General features: G+C 31.7%; 1 long non-coding RNA gene across 1 annotated transcript; it reads left to right on the top strand.

Annotated features, from left to right (window-relative positions):
- Nucleotides 1-293: 293 nt before the first annotated feature.
- On the top strand, nt 294-5,503 carry LOC148285379 (uncharacterized). Its single transcript, XR_015822281.1, has 3 exons — nt 294-324; nt 3,682-3,771; nt 5,433-5,503. It is a non-coding gene; the product is annotated as an uncharacterized LOC148285379 (long non-coding RNA).
- Nucleotides 5,504-10,503: the final 5,000 nt, after the last annotated feature.

The raw sequence follows: 10,503 nt of genomic DNA, 5'->3' as shown, positions 1-10,503 counted from the left end.
TGTGTTCGGCCGATTGATGGTTGATGGTTTTACTTGACAGCCACCAAACGTTGATGTATCCGTTATTTTTACGTTTTTTTGTTACTATTGCTACCCGTTTATTTTAAAGATCTTAAATTTTATGTATTTATTCGATTGATTTCTTCAGATGCGTATGAGGAATACAAAAAAGAGGTGGCAGAAGTGATCAAGGATTGCGTGATTCATCATCAGGAGATTTTGGACTATTGTAAGAATTTCGAGAAGTTCTGCAGTCCCATTTCGATGGTGAAGATGTTCCAGTTGACCCTTTTGGCGTGTTTCGTCTTGTACTCATTCAGTGTGGTAAATAATTGATATTTTTTTGGATTACGTCTGTTAAGACTGTTAAATTGAGTCATTTTTCAGCAGAGATAAAAAATAACGTTTTTGAGAATGGTAAGGAGGAGAAAGAAAGTATTGTTGAAAACAAAAACGATTCAACTCTTCGCCGTGATCGTAGAACGATGAAGAAGGAGCAAAAAATGCGACTTTGACTTTCTTCAATATTTGATCTTGAAAACGTTTATTAAAGTCTTAATATTCCAGGTTTGAAGAAATATATGTATAATCCAAGTAACAAAGGACATACTATTAAACTTTGTGTAATCATCATCATCATTATCTTTCCGCACCGAATGTTGCATAGGGCACTGCATTGGTACACCAATCGCAGCGTGTCTTGATCATTTTTGTTACATAAAGGTAAGATGATCGGTTTTACGCTGCAGGTATCATTCCAGGGACGATGAAATATTCTAGTGTAAAAATACCTTTTTAACTAAATATTTTAAATCAACCATGCCGGGAATCAAGCCCAAGACCTCTTGCATGGTAGGCAAACGCGCTGACCATTACAACACGAGGCCGATTTATGTAAAGTTGAAGAAAATCACATGCGTTGTTGTTCAACGATCATGACGGTTTGTGCTAAGCACCACCTACTATGATATAATACTTTGGAAAATTTAGGTTCATTTATATTGCTTTACAAAACATACGTACGCCCCCATCTTGAATATTGCACTGCTATCTGGTCTCCTGTTTATAAATTAAATATTAATAGAATCGAGAGTGTTCAAAAAAAATTCCTGAAAAAACTAGAATACAAATTTCATTTGCATTTTCCAAATTATTTAGCTTCATTAAAATTTTATAACCTTGATTCATTAGCACACAGAAGAGATATGTTCGATCAGATCCTGCTTTATAAAATTGTCAATAATAAATTCGATTCCCCGGAACTCATTAATCTACTTGCTTACCGTGTCCCCTCCAGGCCAACTACACTCTCTGATATTTTCTATATTCGTAAATTTAAAACTAACCATCGGAAACATTTTACAATCCCTCGTATATGTGAAACATTTAACAAAAAATTTAATAGTCTTGATATATTTAACACTCCATACAATGTGTACAGAAGAGAATTAATAGGCTTGATTCATGCTCTTCATTCATAATTCGTTTAATCATTAAATCAAATGCAATTTTCCACTCTCACTTTCCTTCAATTATCCTTTACCACTCCTTATCAATTTCCTTCTTTTCCTTTCCACTATTTCCTTGTTTTGTCCATATTTATCTTATTTTAATATATAGTATATTTATTATTTATATAGTTTAAACTTCAAGCCGTCGTCGCTTTATTACAGTATTATTTAGTGAATACATATAATTGGATGGCAGGCCCTACTATGTATACATTTTATATATATCTTTTTTTAAATATTCATTTAACCTGTACATCTGTTTGTATTCGAAATAAATAAAATAAAAATAAAATAAAATAAAATACTTAACAAAAAACCCGTATAATATGTATATGAATTTATTGTGATTAAACTACATATTAATTTTGAGTGTCGGCCTCGTGGTGTAATGATCAGCGCGTTTGCCTACCGTGCAAAGGGTCTCGGGTTCGATTCCTGACATGGTTGATATGAGCTATTTATTTAAAAGGGTGTTTTTGCACTCAAAATATTTCATAGTCCCTGGACTGGTACCTAAAGCGTGAGACCGATCATCTTACCTTCATGTAACAAAAATGATCAATATTCGCTGCGATTGGGGTGCCAATGCAGTGCCCTATGCACCATGAGGTGCGGAAAGGGAATGTTGATGATGATTATTTTTTAATTTGATTATTAAATTAAGAATGTGTTTTTTAGAAAGTATTACATTATTTAATTATTTATTATATTAGAATAAAACATAAATGTTAAATCATAAAATTATTAAAGTGTTCATAACTAAAGAATTGAGTAATAAATTTAAAAATTGTTCAACCACAGTATGATTAAATTACCCATCTATATTTTCATTTGAAATAATAAGTTTTTGTTGTTGTTGTTGTTCTTTGTTGATTTTATGTGAACAAGTCGGTATAATATTTTTTTGGAGAAATATTTCGCCCCCGCTTTGATAAGCGGAGATATTATATTAAATTATATATTCTCTATAGAAGCCATTTAGATTTATTACATATAACAAAAGTGTTCCAAATTCTTGGTTCGGTTTTTAGTTTACCAACAAACATGTAGCGGACGGTTTCGGTTTGCGCTTGCAATTTTTGACCGAAGAACCCACGGCCCGCTGTATTGCTGTAAACTGCAGCTAGCTTCGTGGGTATTCATATAATGGTTTTTGTGCATATGGGCGACTCTATGAGCCGGTGGCGTATAATTACTGTAAGAATATTACATAAATCGTGAGTTTACAAGGAAAACTGGCCAAGTAAATTTTTTGCAATCTCCAGTTTTTTTCATCAAGCTGGGTGATATATTTTACTGAAAAAAACACCTTTGCTAATATTGCAATTTGTATCCCGGAGTATATAACCACGCGTTGTGTCCCGGTCCCGTGTTTTCACGTGGTTTACCAGCTGTCTAAAAAAGTGCATTTTATTAACATCTAGTGACTTTTATTAGTACTTTTTCGCTGCTGGTAAACCACGTTAAAACACGGGACCGGGACACAACGCGTGATTATTATTATCACGTGTTTACGCGGCTCCGGGATACCAAGCACAAAAAAAGAAATGAGACGCTGTAGGTATATGTGCGAACATTGCAATGTGGCTCTCCCTATAAAGGCCAATGTTGGCAAAACTATAATACAAAAATTTCTTGTTAAATTGTTTCAAATAAATATGAGTTTCAATTGATTTAACCTAGTATTTTCATAATAATTATGACACTTTTAAGAAACACTTCACAAAGCATGAAATTTAACAAACATGGGCCGGGCACAGAGTATATTCTATGTGTATTCGGCCGGTGCTCAAAATGTTAAAAGTTATTTAACTAAATTGATAATTGTATGTTGTTAGTCTATGAATATCTGCCACAGGAAATATTGGCAAAATCCGAAAACTTCCATACTAACATAATACATTTTTTATCCCTGTCTATGTAAAGTCAAAAAATCAAAAGTGTGCTAAATAGCAAAACCATTAATTTGTTACAAAACAAACAAGAACTCCGATTTAGCCAGTTTGCCTTTTATGCTCACGAAATGTTGTTTTGCGCATTATCTAAATAATTGCGTATATAGTTCCGACCTGGATTTTTAAGGCAAGTCTGAACATAAACATATTTATAGGTTTTGTCTTTCGTAATTTTGTGCAAATGAAATATTTAAAAAAGTTTTTTTTGTTTTTAGAGCTTTCAAATAACACTCTTGGAGTATGGAATATTAACATTTTGGGACCTTTTTATTTTATGCTACTTTGGCAATGAAGTGAAAATAAGAGTAAGTATAAATGACGCATCTCTAAATAGATACCTTGTAAGTGTGTAATATAGATCATTTTAATTCGTATGTAAAATATTGTTTATATCACAAAAATCAATACAGATTTTAAATTGTGAAATTATCAAACATTTTTTAAAGTTGCAAAACGGGAGATCGTTTAACGTATGGCAAAAAACTGAAAAAGAAAATTGATTTAAAAAAGTCTACCTCGCAGTGAAATGGTTTTCTGGCCGAGTCGACGCCGACGTGAAGTACTGTTTTACGACTAAGTATTTTACGCCCAGCTAAATAATATTAAAATAGTATATTATACACTTGTACAGTCATCGCTTTTCTATGGAATAATTGGATGGGGGAACTTACAATAACCATATTAAACCATTAGAAACTGTTCAAAAATTAATATTAAAAATAATGCTTCTCAAAAATCGCACTTTTCCCTCTTTACAAGAAGCTAAACTTTTAGACATAAGACAAATATATTGTTTTCAATGTTTGAAATATATATTTAAGAACCAAAATTTATTAACAAGTATTCAAATTGATCAAGTCAAAGAAGGAATCGTGTGTTAGAAATACCACATTGTAAAACGAGGCTCGCACAGAAACATGCATATTTTATAGGCCCAAAAATGTTTAATTATTTTTTACTGATAATATTTCATTGATTCCAAACTTTAAAATTTTTCCTTATTTTAAAAAACACGCACTATTCTGGATTCAAACTTAAGATATGAACTCTGTTTTTTATGATATATTTTGTTGCCCTTTAATAATAAGGATTTTTTAATGTTTTTTTCAATATTTTTTTATTTGCTTTTTAAAATATTTTTTTATTTGCTTTTTTAATTACAAAAATAAATACCATATTATCTTTTAGGGAATATTTTATTTTCTCTTTCTTATGTTACACAAAAGTATTATAACTGTCTTTTTATTATAGGAGCAAAAATTCATTAACATTTTCTTGTACACCCACAAACAGGCACAATAACTTCACAATATCTTAAATAATCCCACTTCACCTGTTTATCTGAGAGAGCTCTACCAACCTCTTTTACAGCACGGACTATCTCTTCGTTCTAGTAACGAGAGAACCTTTTTAATACCCTGTCACCGCTCTAATTTTCTTACCTCCTCTTTCACAGTAGTATCCGCTCGGTTGTGGAATAATATACCCAGTAATTTTAGAGACGCCCCTTCTTTATTTACATTTAAGTCAAGATTGAAATGTCACTATCTTAATATTTAAATTGTTCCTTTATTCTTCTTCTTTCCTTTACATCCCCTCTCCTCTCTTCATAGTATAGTGTTATTAAAAATAAAAAAAAATAATTTGTTAATCATTGTTTTTAATTTTTGTATAAAATTATAAGATTCAATATGCCCATGTATTTGTAATTTTCTCAAACTGAACGCTTTGGTAAGGTAGGAAAAAATTGTCTTAAGGCAATATGCCCGCCTTTATTTGTATATATATTGTATATAAAGTGTTAAATAATAATTAATAACAGACCATGCCTTTGTGGGATTTTTTGTTTACTATTTTTACTATTAATATGTATTTAATTGCTATATAATTATCCTTTATTTTTTTAATATTCCTATGTATATTATAAAAAAAAAACACCCTCAAGAGTTAGTAATATTATTTTTAGAGTGCCATGGTGTCCCAAGTAGCTTGCAGCAGTCCATGGCATATAATGGACCAGAAGACCTTCAAAAATCTCGTTCCTCTTATCATGAGGGCAGCCAAGCCCGTCTCTTTTTCTGGAGGATCCTTCTATTTGCTGAACTTGGAAAACCTCGTCGGGGTAAGTTGTAAAAACAAAAATTATTGACTGTAACTGACCCGTGACCAGGGCCGCATGAAGAGATTTGGTGACCGCAGGAAACCAAATTTTCTTCTACATATTTACTTACGTATAAATCAAAATACCCTAAAAAATGGAAAGGTTGCTTATTAACTATTTTTATTCAATATTGTTAATTTTTAAAGGAACAGTGGTTTCCATAGGTTCTACACAAAAAATATAAATAAACCATCTGTCTCCACTACTAGATTGAATAATAATAATTATTCTTTTGCCACAGATTGCGTATGATTCAATAACAAGGTACCGCCTGAAATTCAGGTTTTATCCGCAGATAATTTTTAAGATTTTGTCAAGCACAGGCTGTATGGAAAGAGCTACTTTAAATAAATAGAGTCGAACAATATTTGCAACACAAGACAGCTTGGCATTAGATTTGTGTTTATTGAGTTTTGTTTGATGATTTTATTTGTGTTGTTGATTTAAATTTATTCTTTTTTTGAGTTTAATTTGAAAAATTGGATACATTAAATATTTTCTTGCACGCGGTGAAAATTGGAGCATTAAATTAAATTGAAAGTTTCCTGAAAATGTACGAAAAAAAGAAAAAAAAGAACTACTTTGAACGACGTCACTGGTTCAAATGATAAAACAGTAATGGAAGATTTCCGGGTTGTTTGTCTTAAATCGACCTAGGCAGGACTCATCGAGAATAAGTGGAAGAGAACCTCTGCCGTCACACGCGCAGTTATTTTGGAATTAAAAATCTTCTAAAAACCCTAGCGCTGAATTTATGATACATAAAAATTGAAAAAAAATATTGGGCATAGTTTAATAGTCTATTAACAAACGAAAAAAATACTGAGCATCCTCATTGTTGAACTGTATTTTACGGTTGTAATTTATTGACGTTTATGAGTGATTTTTTTGGTCGGGGACCCCCTGGAAGTTAAGGGCCTAATCTATATTCCTTCAATTCTTTTATCTGTTGATGTTTGTGAAGTTAAAGAGCTGAAACCTTTATTTATGCGGGTGAGATTCATCTAATTGAATTATTTCACCTACATACTAGGCAACGCCTGAAAATATTATTTTTTCAATTTCTATACTTCTTCATGGACCAGGTAATTTATCAACAATATTTTGAGTTTGTCCAAATTTTTGTAGACAAGGACTGGATTCAACTCCCTGGGGAGCCGCCCACACTAACACTTTACAACAGAGATGAAGAACATTTAAGAGAAGGTAACATAGAAGTCTAGGCATCTACAAGGCTTATGACCTGTCAATGGCTGGTTTAAGTGGCCACTTTACACACTGCGTAACATTCACCATTCTGCCTATATTTGAACATAAATATTTCTTCAATTCTTTCACCTGTTGATGTTTGTGAAGTTAAAGAGCTGAAACATTTATTTATGCGGGTGAGATTCATCTAATTGAATTATTTCACCTACATACTAGGCAACGCCTGAAAATATTATTTTTTCAATTTCTATACTTCTTTATGGACCAGGTAATTTATCAACTATATTTTGAGTTTGTCCAAATTTTTGTAGACAAGGACTGGATTCAACTCCCTGGGGAGCCGCCCACACTAACACTTTACAACAGAGATAAAGAACATTTAGAAGAAGTCTAGGTAGAATATAGATGTTCAAATATAGGCAGAATGGTGAATGTTACGCAGTGTGTAAAGTGGCCACTTAAACCAGCCATTGACAGGTTATAAGCCCTGTAGATGCCTAGACTTCTATATTACCTTCTCTTTAATGTTCTTCATCTCTGTTGTAAAGTGTTATTTATTTATTTGTTTAAACATACCTTTGTGTTACATGATAGATTGCATAATGGTGTTGGATAAATATAGAGAGAGTAAGCGGATACTTCTTACATATAAAACGTCTATCAATTAGAAAAATATGCAGAAACGTCGGATAATGAGGAGTCGTTGGCTTTAATAATATCCGATCACCGTCCAATAATTTAAATAGAAATGTATTTATGTATGTATATAGCATATGCAAGGGAAGTGAAACATGTAACTGGCAGAGGAAAGATGAAAGCCGAGTGAATGCGGTTGAAATGCGATCTCTTAGACGAATGTGTTGGAAATCAATGTATGACAGGGTTACGAATGATGAAATTAGGCGAGAGTGTAAATCTGAGTCAAGTATAATTGATAAGATTAAGAAAGGGTCTCTGAGATGGTTTGGTCACGTAGAACGAATGCACGATGAAAAAATGGTAAAACAAGTATATATGGCGAAAATGAACGGCGACGTGAGACGAGGACGACCAAGGAAGACGTGGCATGATCAGATAAACTAAAATCAAAAGCAGACAACTCCTTAATAAAGATAGTGGACTCGAAGATGTCGCGAAAGCGAGGAAACCCGTCACTGGATATTTTAAATTTGCGGATTAAAGTACCACTCGTCTTTTATTTATATAATAAACTAATGAACTAAACCCGACAGACGTTGTCCTGCCCGAACGTTGGCAAAATACTTTTCATTGATAAGTAGGTACCTAGGTACTTGTTTGTGATTGAATTCCAAAACTAAAAATTGTTTTTATTGAATTGAAGTAGGTACCTAGGTATTTGTTTATGGTTGAATTCCAAAACATAAAATAAATATTTTTTCAAATATGGCATTCTTTTTGCAAACGTCAAACTCCGGTAGTCTCACCACCAAAGGGGTGTACTTATGTAGGAACACGATTTTTGAAAATGTATTGAATTTAATATTATTTTAACAAAAATCCAAAAAAAAGAAATAAATGGGTAGAAATTATAAGGAATTTGAAATTAAAATTAAATAATAAAAAATTATAATTATTTAATTTAAATTAAAATTTAAATTCCTTATAACTTCTACCCATTTATTTCTTTTTTTTGGATTTTAAGTAACACTAAAATAATATTAAATTCAATACATTTTCAATGAATCTGATTGAGAGTTTTTAAATGTTTAAAAATAAATGCTGTTTGTAAACATTCAAAAACAAACTTTTTTTACACAAAAAAACAACATCCTTCCATTTTTTTGTGTTTGCATTCTCCTTGAATGCGACTCTGGTAGATCGATGAATAAAACATTTATGCTCCTAACTTCCTTATTACATATTCGATTGAAAATTTTAATATCTACGAACACGCACAGCGCAAAGATCTATATTTCTTTGAAAACCGCACGTAAATCGGTTAAGCCGTTTAGGAGGAGTACAGTGACATCACACGTACAGAAGAATTATATATATAAAGATTAAAAAAACAAAGAAGATTAAAATAGTGGTGCTGGCGTAGTGTTGCGGATACCGTGGACAGCCCCTAGGACTAATGTTTTATAGCAAGAAAATTGAAAATTGAACTGTATTTTTTTCCACTATGCAAATCCTAATCTCTTAAGGTACTTCACTTTGGTACTTCACTTTGACCGTGTAACGAGGAAAAAAATGTGGTACAAGGACGAGTAGAGGGAACTCGATCTTGCGGAAGAACTCCTGCAAGCTACGAGATGGACAGACTTGGTGATAAGCGACTGGAGTCTCTCTGAAGAGAGGCTCCAGTCGCTTAAGGAGGCCTCTAGAAGTGCTAAAGACAGAAGCGGACGGAGGTGGATCCTAACGACGCGCTTCTCTCCTGCCAACTTGACCACGACTGCTCTACTAAGAGCAACCGATTTAGAAGAAGAAAGGCAAAAGACGTGAAATAAATAATTAAAAAATAAATAAGCCCACCAAAGTTCCAAATAAATACGTACTCTGTTTTCAATATTTTAATTGCTTAAATGTGCAGAACCGCCTGCAAAATAAAAACAAGGATTACACCAGGAAAATTGAATTTTTGTATTCCATAATGCATTAATCTGTCACACCGTAACTTTGATTAATGAAATAAAACGATTAAGGAAACAAAGGTAATTAATTAAATATGAGAACGTGTTACGTGAAGAAACTTAATGATAAATTACCTAAAATAATTAAATTTATTATCAAACCGATTACATCACTAAGATAAACTTTAAGATTACCAAATAAAGGTTACATTTTATATTAAAGCAATTAGAAAGTTAACCATTATTAATCACTCTAAAACTAAACATGGTGCATAGGAAATTGCATCGTTACATTAATCGCAGAGTATCAGTCTAACGCTTCACGTTAAGTGGTACGCTCATCTCATGTACCGTCCCTGCAAAAAAGCGACATCTATGTTTTAAGTTACGAAACTTATTTGCAACAAATCAATAAGATTTTAACCATATTTCTTATTTTTTCGTGATAATACATGCTTGCTTGTTTATTAATTTAACTTAAAAATGTTTTTCTTGCTTACCGTAACACTTTATTTATTGTTTGCTTTACATAATTTATTTCATAAGCTTATATCTTTGCATTTTTTGTTTATATGCTTACTCTTTTTTCTTGCATACCTTTGTTATTATTGTTTTATTTTTTTACTTTGTTAAACTTTTTACCATATCCCTTTTAACTAATTTCACAATTTTTTTCTGTATATTCTGTTTATTATTTAGTATGTTGGCATGTATTTAATTTTAATTTTTTGTAAATGCCTTTTGGGCGTTAATAAACAAAATAAATAAATAACATTTTGTTTGAGTTAGTATCTTTATCCTAAGATTTTTTTACGTGAGATTCGTTGTATCTCTTGCAAACGTAATTCAAATTTACTTTTAACCATATAATGCAAATCAATAAATTCAAATATAAAACTAATAAATTCAAATTAACAATATAATTAACGTCAACAAACTAATTAACACAAATCTATTGTCAAGCTGTTTTGCCTTGCAAATATTTTATGATTCTGTAATAGCCCTTTCCAAACAGCTTATGCTTAGCAAAATCTTTTTTTTTTCATTGATATAGCCTGAGCATTAAGGGGCAT

This window comes from Micrasema longulum, unplaced genomic scaffold (genome assembly GCF_059751315.1).
Source record: "Micrasema longulum isolate JH-2025_06_02 unplaced genomic scaffold, ASM5975131v1 h1tg000039l, whole genome shotgun sequence".
NCBI lineage: Eukaryota > Metazoa > Arthropoda > Insecta > Trichoptera > Brachycentridae > Micrasema > Micrasema longulum.
This window is presented reverse-complemented; position numbering and strand designations above follow the sequence as displayed.